At 40.4% G+C, this 18,698-nt stretch overlaps 1 pseudogene; it reads right to left on the minus strand.

Annotated features, from left to right (window-relative positions):
* Positions 1 to 9,949: 9,949 nt before the first annotated feature.
* Positions 9,950 to 11,342, minus strand: LOC110311841 (annotated as a pseudogene).
* Positions 11,343 to 18,698: the final 7,356 nt, after the last annotated feature.

Raw genomic sequence — 18,698 nt, forward strand, 5'->3', positions numbered from 1 at the left:
AAAAAAAAAGAAAAAGTGGGTACATTCATCAAAAAATGTTATATATATATACCTCTTGATCCACAATATTCAGGAAATCACAGACACTATGAAAAGATCAAACCTAAGAATAATAGAAATAGAGGAAGGAGAAAAATCTGAGCTCAAAGATCCAGAAAACATTTTCAACAAAAACATAAAAGAAACTTTTCCTAACCTAAAGAAGGAGATGCCTATAAAGGGACAAGGTGCATACAGAACACCAAATAGATTGGACTACAAAAGAAAGTTCCCTTGCCACGTTATAATCATAACATTAAACATATAGAACAAAGAAATAATATTAAAAGCTGTAAGGGGATAAGGCATATAAAGGCAGACCTATTATTATTAAAACCGACTTCCCAATGGAGATTCTAAAGATCAAAATGGCTTGGAAAGATGTGCTGTAGAGTCTAAGAGACCACAAATGTCAGCCCAAATTACTATACCCCAGAAAGTTTAAATCATCATAGATGGAGAAAATAAGATATTCCATAATAAAGTCAAATTTAAACAACATTCATCTACAAGTCCTGCCCTACAGAAGGTGATAGAAGGAAAACACACACACACACACACACACACACAGAGTCACAAACAGCACTAACACCACCACCATGAACAGCAATAGCAGCAATGACAATAAAGTAGCTGCAATCAATAATGAAGATGACATTTCAATTCTTAACATCTATGCCACAAACACAAGGGCACCTACAACTGGCAAATGGATAAAAGGATGATGGATACAAAATTAACTTGTACAAGAAACACTACTACACCTTAAATTACACATTGATCCTCACACACTGATAGTGGAAGACTTCAGTACTCTACTGTTGCCAATGGACATGTCATCTAGACAAAAACTACACAGAGAAACATTAGTGCTAATAGGCGTTATAAACGATGTGGACCTAACAGACATTTACAGAACATTTCACCAAAACATACAAGAGTATACTATCTTCTCTGCACCTCACGGAACTTTCTCCAAATTGACCACATACTCAGAGACAAAGAAAGTCTCCACAGATACAAGAAAATTGAAATAGCTCCCTACATTCTATCAGACCACCATGGATTTCAGCTAAATAAGAACAAATCCAGAAACTGCTGAAAGGGAACTACTCTCTACTGAATGAGAAATGGGTCCAAACAGAGATACAAAAGAAATTAAAGGTGTTCTAGAATCCAATGAAAATGAATGTATATCATACTCAAACTTATGAGATACAATGAAAGTAGGGCTAATAGAAAAGTTCATAGAACTTAGTGCCCACATTAAAAAATTGGAAAGATCTCATATTAGCAAATTAACAGCACACCTGAATACTCTTGAACAAAAAGAAATAAGCATACCCAAGAGGAGTAGATGCCAAAATAATCAAACTATGAGCTGAAATCAAAAATATACAAGCAAAGAGAACAATACAAAGAATCAAAGAAACAGAGAGTTGATTCTTTGAAAAAAATCAGTAAGACAGACTCTCTTCAGAGAGAGAGAGAGAGAGAGAGAGAGAGAGAGAGAGAGAGAGAGAGAGAGAGAGAATCTAAATTAACAAAATCAGAAATGAAAATAGGGATGTAACAATAGAAAAGGAAATCCAGAGACACACTTTAATTCAGGGACATACTTAAAAAAATTGTATTCCACCAAATTGGAAAATCTAAAAGAAATGTGTTGTGGCTAGCCCTGGGGCTAATTATATTTGATGTTAGTTCCATTCTCCTGTGAGGGGTTGTGAACAAGGAATGAGTCAGCACTCAGGTGATTTCCTGTAAACCTGCTTCCCACCTTAATTTGTAAAATAAAGGAGAGCTGATGATTGGGCAGATAAAGGGAAGGTAGAGCAGAATGTGGGGACAGAGAGAGAGGATGTAGAGGAGGAGGAAGAAGAAAAGCAGAGCAGAAGCACATGCCAATCAAGACCAAATAAACAATTTAAGTACAACTATCACCCCTAGTGAGGTAGAAGCAGTCAGTACACGTCTCCCAACAAAAACAAAACAAAACAAAACAAAACAAAACAAAACAAAACAAAACAACAACAACAACAACAACAACAACAACAACAAAAAACCCAAAAAACCCAAAACCATTGGAAATGCAAAAGTCAAATTATTGTTATTTGTAGATAATAAATGACCCTAAAAGTCCCACCAGGGAACTTCTACAACTGGCAAATGGATAAAAGGTAGATGGATGCAAAATTAACTTTAAAAACAATCATTAGCCTTCTTATATAAAAACAACAAATGGACTGAGAAAGAACTCAGGAAAACTACATCCTTCGTAATAGTCATGAATCATATAAAATATCTTGGTTTAATTCTATCCAAGCAAGTGAAAGAGCTGCATGATAAAACCTTCAAGTATTGGAAGAATTTAGGATGATATCAGAAGATGGAATGATTTTCCATGCGAATGGATTAGTAGGATTAACATAGTAAAAATGGCCATCTACCAAGAGCAATCTACAGATTCAGTGTAATCCCCATTAAATTTCTGACATAATTCTTTACAGACCTTGAAAGACAATTCTCAACATCATTTGGAAAAACAAGATCCCAGGAATAACTAAAACAATTCTGAATAAGAACATAACTGCTGGAGGTGTCACCATTCCCAATTTCAAGCTATACTACAGAGCTATAGTGGTAAAAACTCACATGCTATTGGCATAAAACAGACATGTTTATCAACAGAATCAAGTTGAAAACAGACATGAATCTACATGCATATGGACATGTGATTTTCAATAAAGAAACCAGAAATACACACTGGAAAAAAAAGTCATTATCTTCAACAATTGGTCAAACTGAATTCCTACACGTGGAAGAAAGCAAATAGATTCATATCTTTCACTCTGCACAAACTCAAGGTCAAGTGGATCAAATATCTCAATCAGATGCACCGAACCTGATAGAAGAGAAAGTGGGGAATAGCTTTGAATGTATTGGCACAGAAGACAACTTTCTGAACAGAACACCAATAGTACAGACACGAAGATCAACAGTTGATAAATGTGACCTCATGAGATTGAAAAGCTTCTGTAAAGCTAAGGACACTGTCAACAGGACAAAACAGCAGCCTACAGAATGGGAAAAGACTTTTACCAACTTCACATTTGATAGTGGTCTAATATTCAAAATATATAAAGAACTCTAGAAACTAGATATAAAACACCAAATTAGATCTGTATCCTACTTTTAATCCAATCAAAAGTAGAGTACAGATCTAAAGATAATTCTCAATAGAATTTGAAATGTTAAGTGCCAAGAAGCGCTTAACAAAATGTTCAACATCCTTAGCAATTAGGAGAATGCAAATTAAAAGTACTTTGAGATTCCATCTAAAACCTGTCAGAATGGCTAAGATCAATATCACAAGTGACAGCTCACACTGGCAAAGATGTGGAGCAATGGGAATGCTCCTCCATTGGTGGTGGAAGTGCATACTTGTGCAACCACTATAGAAATCAGCACTGTGTTTCCTCAGAAAGTTGGGAATCGATCTACTTCCAGACCTATTTGTATAGCTCTTGTGCATATATCCAAACGACACTCCATTTACCACATGGTCACTTGCTCAACCATATTCATTGCGGCTTTATTCATAATAGCCAGAAACTGAAAAAACTCTAGATGTCCCTTAACAGAAGAATGGATAAAGAAAACATGGTACATTTACACAATGGAGAATTACTCAGCTGCTTAAAAGATGAAATTTATAGGCAAATGGGTGGAACTAGAAAAGAAGTCATCGTGAGTGAGGTAATCCAGAACCAAAAAGATAAATATTGCATGTATTCACTTATAAGTGGATATTAGCTATCAAGTAAATAGTAACCAAACTATAATCCCTAGATCCAGAGAGGATAGGTAACAAGGAGGGGTTTAGTGTGTGTGTGTGTGTGTGTGTGTGTGTGTGTGTGTGTGTGTGTGTGTGACACAGGGATCTCCCTGGGAAGGAGAAATAGAATAGATTTTATGGGCAGACTGGGAGCAGGTGGTAGTTGGAGCTGGAGAACCAGGTAAGAGGGGGAGAGAGATGAGGTAGAGGGAGAGAGTGCAGGTGGAGTCAGCTATAATTAGTGGTCTTTGGGGGAGGGCATTGTGAAAACATAGCATAGGAGATACTGCCTGTAATCTATGAAGGGGATCCTAATAACGACCCCTAGAATTGGGGGATACAGAGTCTCAACTGGGCATCTGCCAGACAAAGCTTCCAGTGGCAGGACTGAGTTACATTCAATTGAGTTCTTGGGCAAGGGGGTCCTGTGGAAATCCTCACACAACTCAGGTTGTTACTACGATAAAGGTTTTCTTCCTTCTGCAAACTGACTGCAAGAACCCAAAGCGTCACTGACAGGGGATCCTGAAGTGGGGACCCGGAGACAATATCATACGACTCAATGAACATGGAGTAGTTGATCTGGTGCTACACAGAGCCTTCACCCCTATGTTCTAATGTCTCTAATGTGGGAAAATATCCTGCAGGCTACTAAAAGAGAAACATGGACATTAACCCAGCCACAAAATCTTTGACTTGCAGTCTGTCCTGTCATTGCAAACTATGCTATGCCAGTGGTGGCACAGAATTTGTGGGAATAGTCAACCAATGTTTGATTGCACTTAAGGACCCGTCCACGAGAAGGAACCCATATCTGACGCTGGAAGGATAACCTAGAACCAGAGACTAGATAACCCAGAGACCTAGGGTGAAACCAAAAACTCACCAGTCAAGATAAGTATCGATAAAATGATTGCTAATGATATTTTTATTCTGTTATACTCATAGATCAGTGCCTTAACCAGTCATCATCAGAAAGGTTTTCTCTGGCAGCAAATGGGAACAGATTCAGAGATCCATTACAGGAGATATATATAATATGGATATATATATATATATATATATATATATATATATATATANAGAGAGAGAGAGAGAGAGAGAGAGAGAGAGCAATCTAAATGGGAGGTCTTCATCAAATCCCTCCCTTCAGAGCTCAGAGAATCCCTCAGAGATTGTAAGAGCCAGAGGGGATTAAAAAAATAAAACAAAACAAAACAAAACAAACAAAAAAACTACCAGCAGAACAAAGTCTTCTGCATCAATTAAGCAAGTTGTATATGAGCTCATAGAGAATGAAGCGGGAAGCACAGGAAGGGCATGGGTCTGCACCAGGCCTTCTGCAAATATATTGTAGCTATTTCGTACTTTTATGGGACTACTGGGTGTGACGGACGAGTGGGTCTCTGACTCTTGTGTCTGCTCTAGGGACTTTTTTTCCTCCTGTTAGATTGGTGTGTTCAACTTTGATATGATAGGTTTTGCTTCATCTTATTATGTTTTCTTTTGTCATTTTTAATTTTTATCTCCTAGAAATCTGTTCTGTTTTAATGAGAGATGGAAAGGGAGTGGATCCAGAGAGGTGGGGAGGTGGGGAGGTGGGGAGGTGGGGAGGTGGGGAGGTGGGGAGGTGGGGAGGAACTGGAGGAATAGAGAGTGGGAAACTGTAATCAGGATATATTGTATGAGAAAAGAATCTATCTTAAAGAAAAAACACCTGAAAACTTGAAATAGTTGTCAAATTTTATTCACTAAAATTATCTAGGTATACCCTTTTTTTGTGGCTTTGTGTGTGTGTGTGTGTGTGTGTGGTTTTTCGAGATCGGATTTTTCTGTGTAGCTCTTGCTGTTCTGGAACTCACTTTGTAGACCATGCTGGCCTCGGACTCAGAAATCCTCCTGCCTCTGCCTCCCAAGTGCTGGGATTAAAGGCTTATATATGCATTTTATAATGTCAAACAATTCCTGGAAAAATGTATACCCTTGAAGATGCAGGTAAGTAACTAATGAAGGACATTTGGAAGACAGAAATCATTAGAAATTATACCTACTGTCCTTGTCTTAGTCAGGGTTCTCTAGAGTCACAGAAATTACGGAATGTCTCTCTATATTGAGGGAATTTATTGTGGTGATTTACAGTCTGTAGTCCAACTAACCCAACAATGGTCAGCTGTGAATGGGAAGTCCAAGAATCTAGTAGTTTCTCGGTCCCATGAGGCTAGTTGTTTCAGCTGGTAGATTCCAACAGATGTGCTGGCAAGTACATGCAACCAGGCAAAAAAGAATGAATCTTCCTTCTTCCAATGTCCTTATGTAGGTCTCCAGCAGAAGTTGTGGTCCAGATTAAAAGTGTGTATGTACTATGCCTAGATCTGGGACTTGCTTTGTCCCAGGCTGACCTTGAACTCAGAGATCTCCTTGTCTCAGTCTCCTGCGATTAAAGGAGTGTACTACCTTTCCTGGGCCTAAGCTTTTCATGACCACTATGCTTCAAGATCTGCGTGCCAAGATCCAGATCAGAAACCTGTGTCTTCCAAACTCAAGATCTGGATCACAGGTGAGCCGTCATTCAATTCTACATTGTAGTTCATTCCCGATACAGTCAAGTTGACAACCAGGAAAAGCTATCACAGTGCTAGTTTGCTTTTCCATTGTTGTAATAACATAGTGACCAGATACACCTTGTAGGAAAAGGGTCTATCCCACCTTAGAGATTACATTCCATCACTGAAGGATGTCAGGGCAGGAACACAAGCAGGACCCTGCAGGCGGGAACTGTGACTCAGAAGCCATGGAGGAAAGCTGCTTCTCTTCCATGGCTCAATCAGCTTGAGGTTTTATGCAACCCAGGACTACCTGCTCAGGGGAGGCACCACTCACACTGGGCTCTCCCACAGCAACCCTTACACAAGAAAATGCCCCACTGATTTGCCTGCAGGCCAATCTGAAGGAGGCATTTCCTCATTTAAGGACCTCTCTTCCCTATGGCCCTAGCTACTGTCAAGTTGACAAAACAAACAAACAAACACCAGAATAACGAACAAAAACACAGCAACAACAACACACATACACCTAACCAGGACACTTAACTTCTACTATAATACTCAAAACCTTGTTTTAACATGTTTTTAAAGCCAGAGAGATGACAGAGAGCTTTTAAAAAAAATCTAAATTTAAGTATTTCTAAGTTAACCAAATCTCATGTATTTGCCAAGTATATTTTAAGACTCTTGACTTCATTCCAAAATTTCCTCATATCTAGCTTTTCTTCTGATCTGGAATCTAAGCGATTAATCAGTTTTTCAGTTAAATATAATTTTGTTGCTATTTTTGCTGAGGAAAATATACTAAAACCCAAAAGTAGTTCATATTCCCCCACATAATGCATAGATGAGTGTTTCTCTCTCTCTCTGATATTTTTTGACTGTTCATCTGGAGTCATTACTACTAGAATGTATACTATCCTAGTAAAGAATTGGTTTCTGTTGTTGTTTTTTACAGTAATTGAATGCTATAGTTTTCTAAAGGCAGGTACAGGCAGAGAAGGACAGGAAGAAAGAAAGGATGAGAAGAGAAGAGAGGGGGGAAAGGAAAGGAGGGACAAAAAGAATGATCTTTGGAAACTATGGAATTATGAATGTTAAAGGTGATCACTTGCTCTTTTCAAGAACGGAGCTTTGGTCAGTTTGGACCACCACACGGCAACAACATGAACCATCGAAGAGTGGGAAGATGCCCTTGCTGGTAAACAAGCAAGGGCAACGATGCAACTCAAGCCATGCAACGATGGCTTGAGTTCAGTCCTCCAAGTTTGATTTCCAGACCCTGTGTCATATATGATACTGTGATAGAAACCCGTAATCACAGCACGCCTACTGTGAAGGTGGAGTCCGGACAATTACCCAGAAGCTTGTAAGTCAGGAGTACGTAATACAGTAAAAGAAACACAGGAGACTCTGCTCAAAACCACCAGGACCATTCCAACTACCCCAACACTGTCCCCTGGCCCCCACAGTGTGAATTTACTTAAATTCAAATTTAAGTAAAATTGAATAACCAATGTGTAGTTCTTGCAGCTACAGATACAGAGAGACAGAGACCGAGATAGGAACAGAGACAGACTGAGACAGAGAGACATAGCAATTTATCCATTTAACCATTTATTCATCAAATATACAGCTAAAAAATGATACCTTTAATCCCCGAGGTACAAAAAAAGAGAAGGGTTAGGGTTTTTGTTTTTTGTTTTGGTGGGGGGTTGTTTGTTTTGGTTTTGATTTTGATTTTATTTTATTTATTTATTTTCTGACAGAGTGAAAACTTTGTAGCCCTGGATGTTCTCTGTAGACCAGGCTGCCTTGAACTCAGAGATTCTGCCTGCCTTCCACGGGCTGGGTGTGGGCCACCACAGCCTGTGGCAGAGGGGGGTGGCAGAGGGGGTTTTTGTTATCGCAAGTCACCTCTCATTTAGATTTTAAAAACTGGGAATCTTGTGAGGGTTTCTTCCTTGCTTTGAGTTCATCCTTCAAATGATTCATATCATTCTCACGTAAATCTGCCCAAGTGGTACTGTGTGTCCCTGGGGGATTTAATGCTGTTTAGGAGACAGATGAAATGAAATACAAGAGGAAGGGAGCCGGGATTCTCTGATAGAGAGCAAAATAATGAGAAGCTCCTTTGAGCGAGGCAGGGATGACTAAGAACGGCTCCTGTGCAAACCTCGGGTCCCTAGAAACTGAGCAAGTCATGTTTGTCATTAATGGGTCCAGTGAGCTCTCCATCTCTGGATGTATGAAACCGGATGACAAAGACTGAGGAAAATCTTAACAAGGTACTGAGAGATGGTGGGGGGCAAACTTTACCCAGAGGACCTGACCAACACATCTGGACCAGCCTGCTCCTAGCGCTGACTGAGGGGGTACATCCTCGAGCACGTACTAAGTGATAAGAGAATACAGAAATCAGACTGAAGCAGGCTTGCACCATGGGTAAGGATTTCTGATCAGGAAAAGCCTGGGTCTGTAGGAATGCAGGAGCCTTCAGAAGAAAGCCTTGCTCTCTCTCTCTCTCCTTCCATCCCTTCTGTTCTCTCTCCCTCCCTCTCCCTTCTTCCTTTTCTTTCTTTATTCTTTCATTTCTATTTTAAACACAAGGCGAAATGATTGACAGAGTCCGTGTGTTACACAACTATTGAAATTCTGGAAGGAACCATTTTATTTGGAATAGAAATTATGGGTGTTTCTCATTTGTGAACTCAAACGGAAATAACTGTTTTTACTGATTAATTTCAGCCAATGGTCTCTGGGATAATTTAGGCATTACTTTCACTAAAAGATTATGAGGCATGAGGATATGGTGTATAAAACACCCTAAAAATGGTAATAAATGTGGTGGCATAATACCAGTATCTTGTCTCAGCTTTCAAGGGTTTTCAATTAAAGAGAAGAGATGAATGATCATTTAAGATGCAGAGACCATCCCTTTTATATCACTGCAAGAGACTGAATTCCAGTGTTTAAAATTACATTTACTATGCTTTGTAATAATTACACTTTTAAAAAACACATCATGGAAATGTTTTTCAAGTCTTATTTTCTAAGAGATTTCTATCAGGAACATGGTGGAATTTTATTGGGTGTCCTTTCTTCATCTCTTGATATAATCAAATGATTTTCCTACTTTAATAAATGTCTCTATATTGGATTTTTTCTTTATTCCTGATATGAAACACACTTGCTTTCACAGATCTTTATTAGACTTCTGAAATAGTCTTATAACATTTTATTTAGGATATTGACATCTGCATTCATAGGTGATATCTATGTTTCATTAGGCCAGATTAACTACAGCTAGGGATCCACTTGAGAACGAATAGGACTGTCTTATGTCAGGAATGTTTGGTGGGGACTCTTTTCCTCTGTAGAGAGCAGCACGGCACAATGCACAATGACCAACAACAGATGGAGGCAGCCTGCACAGCGTCCTCCACGACACAGGCTTTCTACTGGCAAAACTGAACTGGAGAATGGATTCCTCGGGGCAGCTTCCATCCCTGAAGACGACTGTGGGCCACTAGAGATACAGCCCCTCAGGGGTGCCTTCTTGTTTTTTTATAAAGGACATTCTCTTTAGATCTTTTGAAGTCTTCATTTGTTACTTTCATTCTGCGTCCCCGCAAGGCCGTCAAGCCAGCTTCAGTACAGATTGCCTTGATGTCGGCCCCAGAGAGGTCATCCTTGCCATGATCAAGTCATCCAAGGTTACATCATCAGCCAGTGTCATCCTGCTGGTGTGAATCTGGAAGATATGCATCTTGGTCTTCTCATCAGGCAGGGGGAACTCGATCTTTCTGTCAATGCGGCCTGGCCTGTTAAGTGCTGGATCCAAAGTTTCTATTCGGTTTGTGGCCATGAAAACTTTTACATCTCCCCTCGAATCAAATCCATCCAACTGGTTCAACAGTTCCAACATTGTTCATTGAATTTCTCTCTCACCTCCAGAGTTTGAATCATATCTTTTGGTCCCAATGGCGTTGATCTCATCAATGAACACCATGGATGGTGCGTGCTCCTCAGCGACCTGGAAGAACTCCCGGACGAGTTTGGGCCCGTCACCTAGGTACTTCTAGATAAGCTCTGAGCCAACCACTCGCAAGAAAGTGGCTGAAGTCTGGTTCGCTACTGCTTTGGCCAATAGAGTTTTACCTGTTCCTGGCGGTCCATAGAGAATGACCCCCTTTGGGGGCTTTATCCCCATCTCCTCATAATACTCAGGATGGGTAAGTGTGAGCGCCACAGACTCCTTAATTTCTTGGATCTGGTTGTCCAGTCCCCCAATATCTGCGTAGGTATCCTGGGGGGCCTTTTCCACCTTCATCACTGTGACCAGGGGATCCGTGTCATCCATTAGCACCCCTACCACAGCATGCACCTTGTGGTTGAGCAGGACAGAACACCCTGGTTCCAGCAGATCCTTGTCTACAAATGACAAGATGCTAACGTAGTGTTCTGAGCCCACAGATGTGGACACAATGGTGTGATTATCATCAATGATCTCTTCCAAGGTTCCTACAGACATGGGGGTCCCCCCTGAGGTCATCCACTTTTGATCTTTCCTCCTCTTGCTTTTCTTCTAATGGTTTCATCTGTTCCTGATTTCTAATGAATTCCTCCTCCATGAGAGGAATTTATTTATTTATTTATTTATTTATTATTAATTTATTTATTCTTTTATTCTCTCTAGCTTCTGTAATTTCAGGTGGCACTGGGTGTGAGGTGTTATCAGTGGCAGTTTGCTGGCACCATCTGGTCCCTTCGTTTTCTTCTTCTTTTTCCCCACTCTAGTTGGGACAGGAGGTTCGTATTTCTTTTTCTTGTCCTTGTCATCCTTCTTGCCACCCCCAGGACCATGGCCACCACTCTGACTTTGACCCATCTTCCTTCAGTCGTCCAAGTCGCCACCGCCGGAAGTGTATCCACCAAAGCCGATTGTGTGTTTCTTTATACTTAAAATAGTTTATGTATTTTTTATTCTTCCTTTTTATTTCATAATAAGGAGGCAATGCAGAAAGCAATATCTAAAATGATGAATATTTTAATTAATTATTTTATTTATTTACATTCTGGCCATTTTCTCCCTCCTGCCCCCCCACAGTTCCTCACCCCATTTCCCCTGCCCCTTGCTCCCAAGAGGGTGCTCCCCCTCAAGTATCCCCCTTCCTTGGGGCCTCAAGTCTCTGAAGGGTTAGAACTAGGCTATCTTCTCCTACTGTGGCCAGACAAGGCAGTTCTCTGCTATACACGTGCAGGTGTGGTGGGGTGGTAGTTCAGTTTCTGGGGTTCCCCAAGGGATCTCTGGGATCTTAGTTGAGACTGATGGAGTTCCTACGGGGTCACCCTCCCCTTCAGCTTCTTCAGTCCTTCTACTAAGTCCTCTATAGGGTGTCCCTGACTTCAGTCCAACAGTTGGGTGCACATAGCTGCATCTGTCTCAGCAGCTGCTGGTAGGGCCTCTAAGAGGACAGCCTTGCTAGACTCCTTCCTGTTTGTAAACACATCACAACATCAGTAATAGTTCCAGACCTTGGTGCCCCCCATTCCTCTCCCCCATGAGATGGATCCCAAGTTGGGTTGGTCACTGGGAAGCCTAAAATGATGAAATAATTCCTAATTTTTGTCAGAAATGTGTATATGTATATTTGTCCTTTCAATTTATTCTGTGCTTTTCTTTAAAAAAAAAAATAATCCCCAGGTAACCATATGAGGTATAGCTAAACTGGCATGGACATTTTTAAATAGCTGCTGTACTTGGAGTCTATATCTTATTATCTTATAGCTAATTTTTTTCCTAAAAAATATTTCTATTATTTGATATTCACAACATATAAGGAACTCAAAAAGGAGAGTTAAGAAAAAATAATTAAAATTAGGATATGTACTCTTGTGACTCTTTTTCTCCTGTTGGGTTGCCTTGGCCAGTCTCCATGGGAGCTTTTTCCTTGTTTTATTTCATCTAGTTTTACTCTGTTAGACTATTGTCTCTTAGAGCACAAACTTTTCTGTAGAAGAAATGGGGGTGAAGTAGATTGGGGTGGGGGTAGGTGTGAGGGAATCAAGGGGAGTGGAGGAGGGGAAACTGGTCAGAGTGTGTTGTAGGAGAGAAAAATCTATTTTCAATAAAATATAAAAATTAAAAAAGAAATGGGCTATGTCTATGAATGAAGACTTTTCAAAGAAAGGAACAATAACAGGTAAGAAATACTTCAAGAAGTGTTCATCATCCTTAGAAATTATGGAAATGCAAATTCCAGCAACTTTGAGATTTAACCTCACCCAGTCAGAGCAGCTGAGATCAAGAGAACTCCTAACGGCAAATTGCGGAGAGGATGTGAGGAGAGGAGAAGCCTCATTCTCTAGTGCTGGAATTGTAAACTGGCGTAGCTCCTCTGAACATCAGTGTGAATAATTCTCAAGAGGCTAAAAATACATATGGTGTTCGACCCAACTACACTACTCCTTGACATATGCCCCAAACACTTGACACTTTACTCTCTAGATACTTGCTTGGCCATGTTCATTTCCACTCTCACAATAGCTGGAAAATGAAAATAACCTAAATGTCCTTTAACTGGCAGATGGATAATGAAAATGTGGTACTTTACACACTACAGAATACTATTCCTCTGTAAAGAAAAACAAAATCATGAAACTTGCAGATACACAGAACTAGAAAATAGACCCCGTGACCCAGAAAGACAATGGTTGCTTATTTTCTCTTATCCGTGATTCCTAGACTCAGATATTCCGATGTGAGAATATAACCTGGAATAACTGCAGAGACTTGGAGAGTTGAAAGGGACCATGGTGCGGGGCAAGGAGCTCTGGAGAGAATATAGGACACAGTTAATATGAAGGGGAAATGGAAAGTCGGGGGGTCTTTAGCTGGGGATGAGGAGCGTGAGGGATACGGAGGAAAGGGGAAGGGATTAATAACCTTAAGAACATTTGAAAAAGCCATAGAGAATTATTTTATGTTTATGTAAAAATAACAATGTATATATGTGGGGTAAAAAATGGGGTCCCATCGTCCGCTCAGGGTTCAGGCCGCTGGGTGAGGTTAACACGGGGAAGTTTGATTGCGTACCCATGGATTAGCTCTTAGAGTTCTGGAAAGTACTATGTGAGCTGCCAAGAGGAAGAAGCCAGGCACTGTCCTACCCAGCTACGAGATAGACCCAAAGGTGGAATAGTGGCATGAATATTGTATCAGTAACCAGCAGCTTTCTTTTTTAAAATTAGATATTTTCTTCATTTACATTTTACATGCTATCCCAAAAGTCCCCTCTACCCTCCCCCTGCCCTGCTCTCCAACCCACCCACTCCCGCTTCCTGGCCCTGGCATTCCCCTGTACTGGGGCATATGATCTTTGCAAGACCAAGGTCCTCTCCTCCCATTGATGGCAGACTAGGCCATCCTCTGCTACATATGCAACTAGAGACACAGTTCTGGGGGGTACTGGTTAGTTCATATTGTTGATCCTCTTATAGGGTTGCAGACCCCTTTAGCTCCTTGGTTATTTTCTCTAGCTCCTTCATTAGGGGCCCTGTATTCCAGCAGCTTTCTAAGTGGACTTCAGGCCTGCTCAATAGGAGGGAATTGATCCCTGGTACTGTAAACCCAGCTGACTGACCATGGCCGTGGAGACCATGGAACCTAGAGGAGAACTTCCTACTGCCGCTTTCCTAAACTAGCATTACTTCTACTTGCATTCTAAAACCTTATCACGTACCCACAGCTAAGTGTAGCTGTCACCCTTCATTAAACAACCTTTTTTGCAGAAGATGGAGATGATTACAGAAAGCAACAACTGGTCAAAAATGCAGAAAACATAAGAATTACTGTACAGACTAAGTAGACTGTATATAGGTATGTAAATATATATCTACATATATATGTATGCATATATAATGTTGTACATGTTATGCATATAGGTCATGTATACATATGTGATACGTATATTTGTTACACATACATATATTACATATATGTGTTACCTATATACATCTATCTACTTATCTAATACATATACATGTGTGTGTTACAATTAATTATAAAGTACGCCATGAATTTGAGAGAGAGCAACGAGGAAGATATGGAAGGGTTTGGAGATGCTGTGAAGAGACACCATTACCATGGCAACTCTTATAGAATAAAACATTTCATTGGGGCTGGCTTGCAGTGCATTTTCATCATGGAGAGAAGCAGAGCTGTGTGCAGGCAGGCATGGTGCTGGAGAAGGAGCTGAGAGTTCTGCATCTGGATCAGCAGGCAGAGGATGAGAGCCACAGTTTCTGGCTTGCGCTTCTGAATCTTCTAAGCCCACCCTGCAGTGACACACTTTCTCCAGTTAGGCCATACCTACTCTACACAAGGCCACATGTTCTCATCCTTTCAAATAATGCCACTCCTTTTGAGCCTATGGGGTCATCTTCATTCAAACTACCCCAGGAGGAAAGAAAAGGAAGGGGGAAATGATGTAATTATAATTTCACAAAAAGTTTAAGTGCAGAAAACAGCTGGCCGTGGGGAGCCCAAGCCCAGTTGATACATCTACAACACTAGTGCCTAAGTGTTCAGGGAACAATGTACAAGAAGGAACAGAATGACTGAAAGAGCCAGAGGGTGAGGATGTCCGCTGCAAGATTGCCTCTTCTCCATATGACAGGGAAGCTGAACCCACAAAATCTCAACAATACAACTGTGTGAACAAGACCACATGTTGACATGACAACATAGACTGGAGAAATTACACAAGGCCCTACCACTGAACAAAGACCTACAAGCAATTAATGGGTGCAGAAAGAGAGAGGGAGAATCAGTTTTCTGCAGAGACAAGCTCCCTGATTGGCTATCCAGTCACGAGGGGTTACCTGTAAACACATTCCCATATGAGCAACACGAACAGACTCAGCAGGCTGCCTTTGTGTATTTATATGCATGTATACATGTAACAATTCAAGAGAAAAGGTTATGATAGAGATAGCATGGGTAAGTAGAAGGAAGGTTTGCAGGTAGGGAAAGATAAACAGGAGTGGGGGAGGATATGGTAATAAGGAGTTGGAAATAATAAAGTGTGCCGGATGCATGAATGAAAGGTCATAATGAAACCCATTAGTCTGTACAATTAATAAATGCTAATAAAAATTAGAAAAGCACTAAGCATAATTTATGTACTAATAGGCAAAAAGAAGGAATTTTTCCATCAGTCCATCAGGCAGTATATTCTATTAATGTCATTATAGAAGCCGTTCCTTTGTGACTTTATTTAATCCTAATCACCTCCAAATATCATTAACAAATACATTTGAGGATTAAGTTCCCAGCACATAAACTTTGGGTGGGACATATTAAAGCCATAATAGTCTGTGTCTAGACAGGTTTGGGTATCTATTAAATTAACCAGGTGTTAAATTGCAAATTGCTCACTGAACGAATTTCCCAATTTCTCCATGCTTAAGCTGGACTCAATTTGAAAAAGTGGGTCTTCCAGGTTCAGTGCATACTGACCACTAGTTACATTAGTATAAAAATGAAACTTCTGAGGTATGTGATTACACTATATCAAGGACCGTATACCAAGTTACTATGGATGCCAACCAGCTATCAGGATATCCTACATCTAAAAGTGGTACTCTTGTCTACTGAGTCATAAATTCCACACAGACAGAAGGAGTCCAGGACAGAGATCCTGCAGGACATTTGTAGGCACATCTACCATGATGACTCTATGTTGCTTATGTGTTGTGTCTCTCATCAGGGCCCACCTATCCTGTTCGAGACATACAAGATGGAGGGCAAGTAGTCATTGACTGTGCAGTCTAAGACCTTAGCCAGAGCATCCTCACTCATAGCCTGGAGTCTGAGGGGCTGTATTAGTTATGCTTCCTGTTGTTGACACAAAATGGTCTGATAAAGCAATGTAAGGAAGGAAGTGCAAGGTGACAGTCCATCATGGGGAGGAAACCAAGATGGCAGGAACTTGAGATTGCTGGTCCCATCTCTTCTGTAGTCAGATAGCAGAGAGAGATGAAATTCAGAGTGCAACTTGACTTCTTTTTCCTGTTCATCTCAGGACTGTGGATGATGGAATGATGCCTTCCGCATTTAAGGTGAATCTCCCTGCCTTGATGAACCAACTCTAGTAATTCCTTCCAAGGCATCCCTCAAGTTTTGTTTTCATAATGATTCTAAATCCTAATCACTGGTGTGAGTACCATATATTTGATTGAGTCTTGGCTCTGCCACCTGCTGGTTGTGTGTCAGAAACAAGCCCTTGTCTTTCTGGTTCCTTCTCTGCTCTGTAATTTGTAGGTAGCAATAGTAGCCATGTAACAAGTTTGATAGAAGAATCAAAGGACTGGAAAAATAGAATCCATGAAATGCTAGTTGTTCGTTAACTAAGATGCAATAGCCGCTGGAACCATGTGGGAGGGAGGGAGGGAGAGGAAGATGGCTATTGTGTTCTTCTTGAACAGGCTGCTCAGGGATTTGCTTCTCTCTGCAAGGAAAGAGCTGCCGTGGAGGCTAAAATAAGAATCCTATTTGATTTGGTGAAGACATGATGCTACTGCTGCTCTCAAAAGGCTCATAATATAAGGGCATCTTGTGTTCGATCAGAAACCTGATTAAGGGATTTTAGGCCTTTGCACCTCCTTAGAAGCTGTCCTTGTCCTTTAACGTTCTGAAACCCAGCGCAATGCATGATCCCTTTTTGTTTTGCCGAGAGTATCAGCTGCAGACATAACTAGCTCCTTTAGGAGAGAAAATTAGAATGATGTGAACATCAGATTCTCCTCACAGTGACAGGAGAGAACAAAACGTCAGCCTCGTAAACAGAAGGATGAGTCATGATAATACAGCTCCCGAAATCAGAGTCATGAGAAAGCAAATACTAAACATAAGAAATCACATAGCAGCTTTGGTGTGACACACGATCATGTCCTTATTCTGGTCTTTGATTAAGCTGCCTGTCGTTCCATATTTGTGCTAACTCACTCCATTCTGGGGAATTCCAGCATATTTTATTCTTTATGCCCTTCTCCACCCCCTCATTTGAGAATAAAATGTTCTTTAGACTGGGGGAATTAAAATCCAAAAAAATCAAAATCAACAAACCTGTTCAAGTGAGTCACAACCTAAGAACTGCCTGTGGGCAGCTCATAATAAAATGCATTACTACTGCTAAAGCATCAGGATATTCTTTTAAAAAAACAGGATACACTTTGTATTCTGTGGGTAATTACTATGTGTTCTTGAAACAGAAGTTGAAAAAAAAAAAGGTGTACAGCTTATTCCTGACCTGCTGACTCACCTGAATTTTAATGGCTGTAGATAATGTTGGATTCTGATTTTTGAAAGAGAACATCACAGATTTAGACACAAATGAAGGTGATCTAGTCATGGCCCTCAAATTTGTTACATCACCCCAGTCATTGTCACTTCAGTACCTTGGTCTCATATCTAGTTCCTATTATTCATGAAGTGCAGTGATGAAGTAAGTTTGGGATTATGCAGCAACAGGTAGCTCCTGTCTCAGCAGAGATCAAAGTGTCCAGCTCAAAGCATTCTTAGGGAATCCTCCTGGCTCAGTTAAGACTTTCTGGAAAGCTCTGAGGAGGTATGTTTTAAAGGAGATGATAGCATTTGCTTCTGGTCTTTATGGCTAACATCAAGTGAAGGTGTCAGTTGGTAAAGGATAAGGGGACTCATCAGCCACATAGCAAAACAGACGTTTCTATCCATGTACATTCTGGTACCCTCAGAGAAATCTAACAGTAAGAAAGGGTGTGTAAGTAATGAACCCTTCCACTGTAATTGTAAGTGTCCTCAACATATCCTCTAACTTCAGATAACAAACATAGCAACATTGTAGGCCAGAAGCAATGATCTTAGGTTATGTAAGCCCTTAAGCTTTCATATAAAGAGAAGGCTCAGATATATGAGGTCATGGGGACCAGAAAACATTGGTTCTTTATTAGATCTATCGATAAGTCACTTTTTTTCATAGGAATATACATCTTTTGTGATTTTCCTCTACAGCTCAAATGTATAGTTAAATTGGTTTGACAAATATGGGAGTGAGAAACCTGTAGCCCTGGAACACAGGTAGCCTGCATCTGTTCTCTTTTTTTGTAAGTTATTATTGGGATAGATCATTCATGGATTAAGAAATATGTTCATAGCAGCCTTATTTATAATAGCCAGAAGCTGGAAAGAACCCAGATGCACCTCAACAGAGGAATGGATACAGAAAATGTGGTAC

Source organism: Mus caroli, chromosome 16, assembly GCF_900094665.2.
Source record: "Mus caroli chromosome 16, CAROLI_EIJ_v1.1, whole genome shotgun sequence".
Classification (NCBI taxonomy): domain Eukaryota; kingdom Metazoa; phylum Chordata; class Mammalia; order Rodentia; family Muridae; genus Mus; species Mus caroli.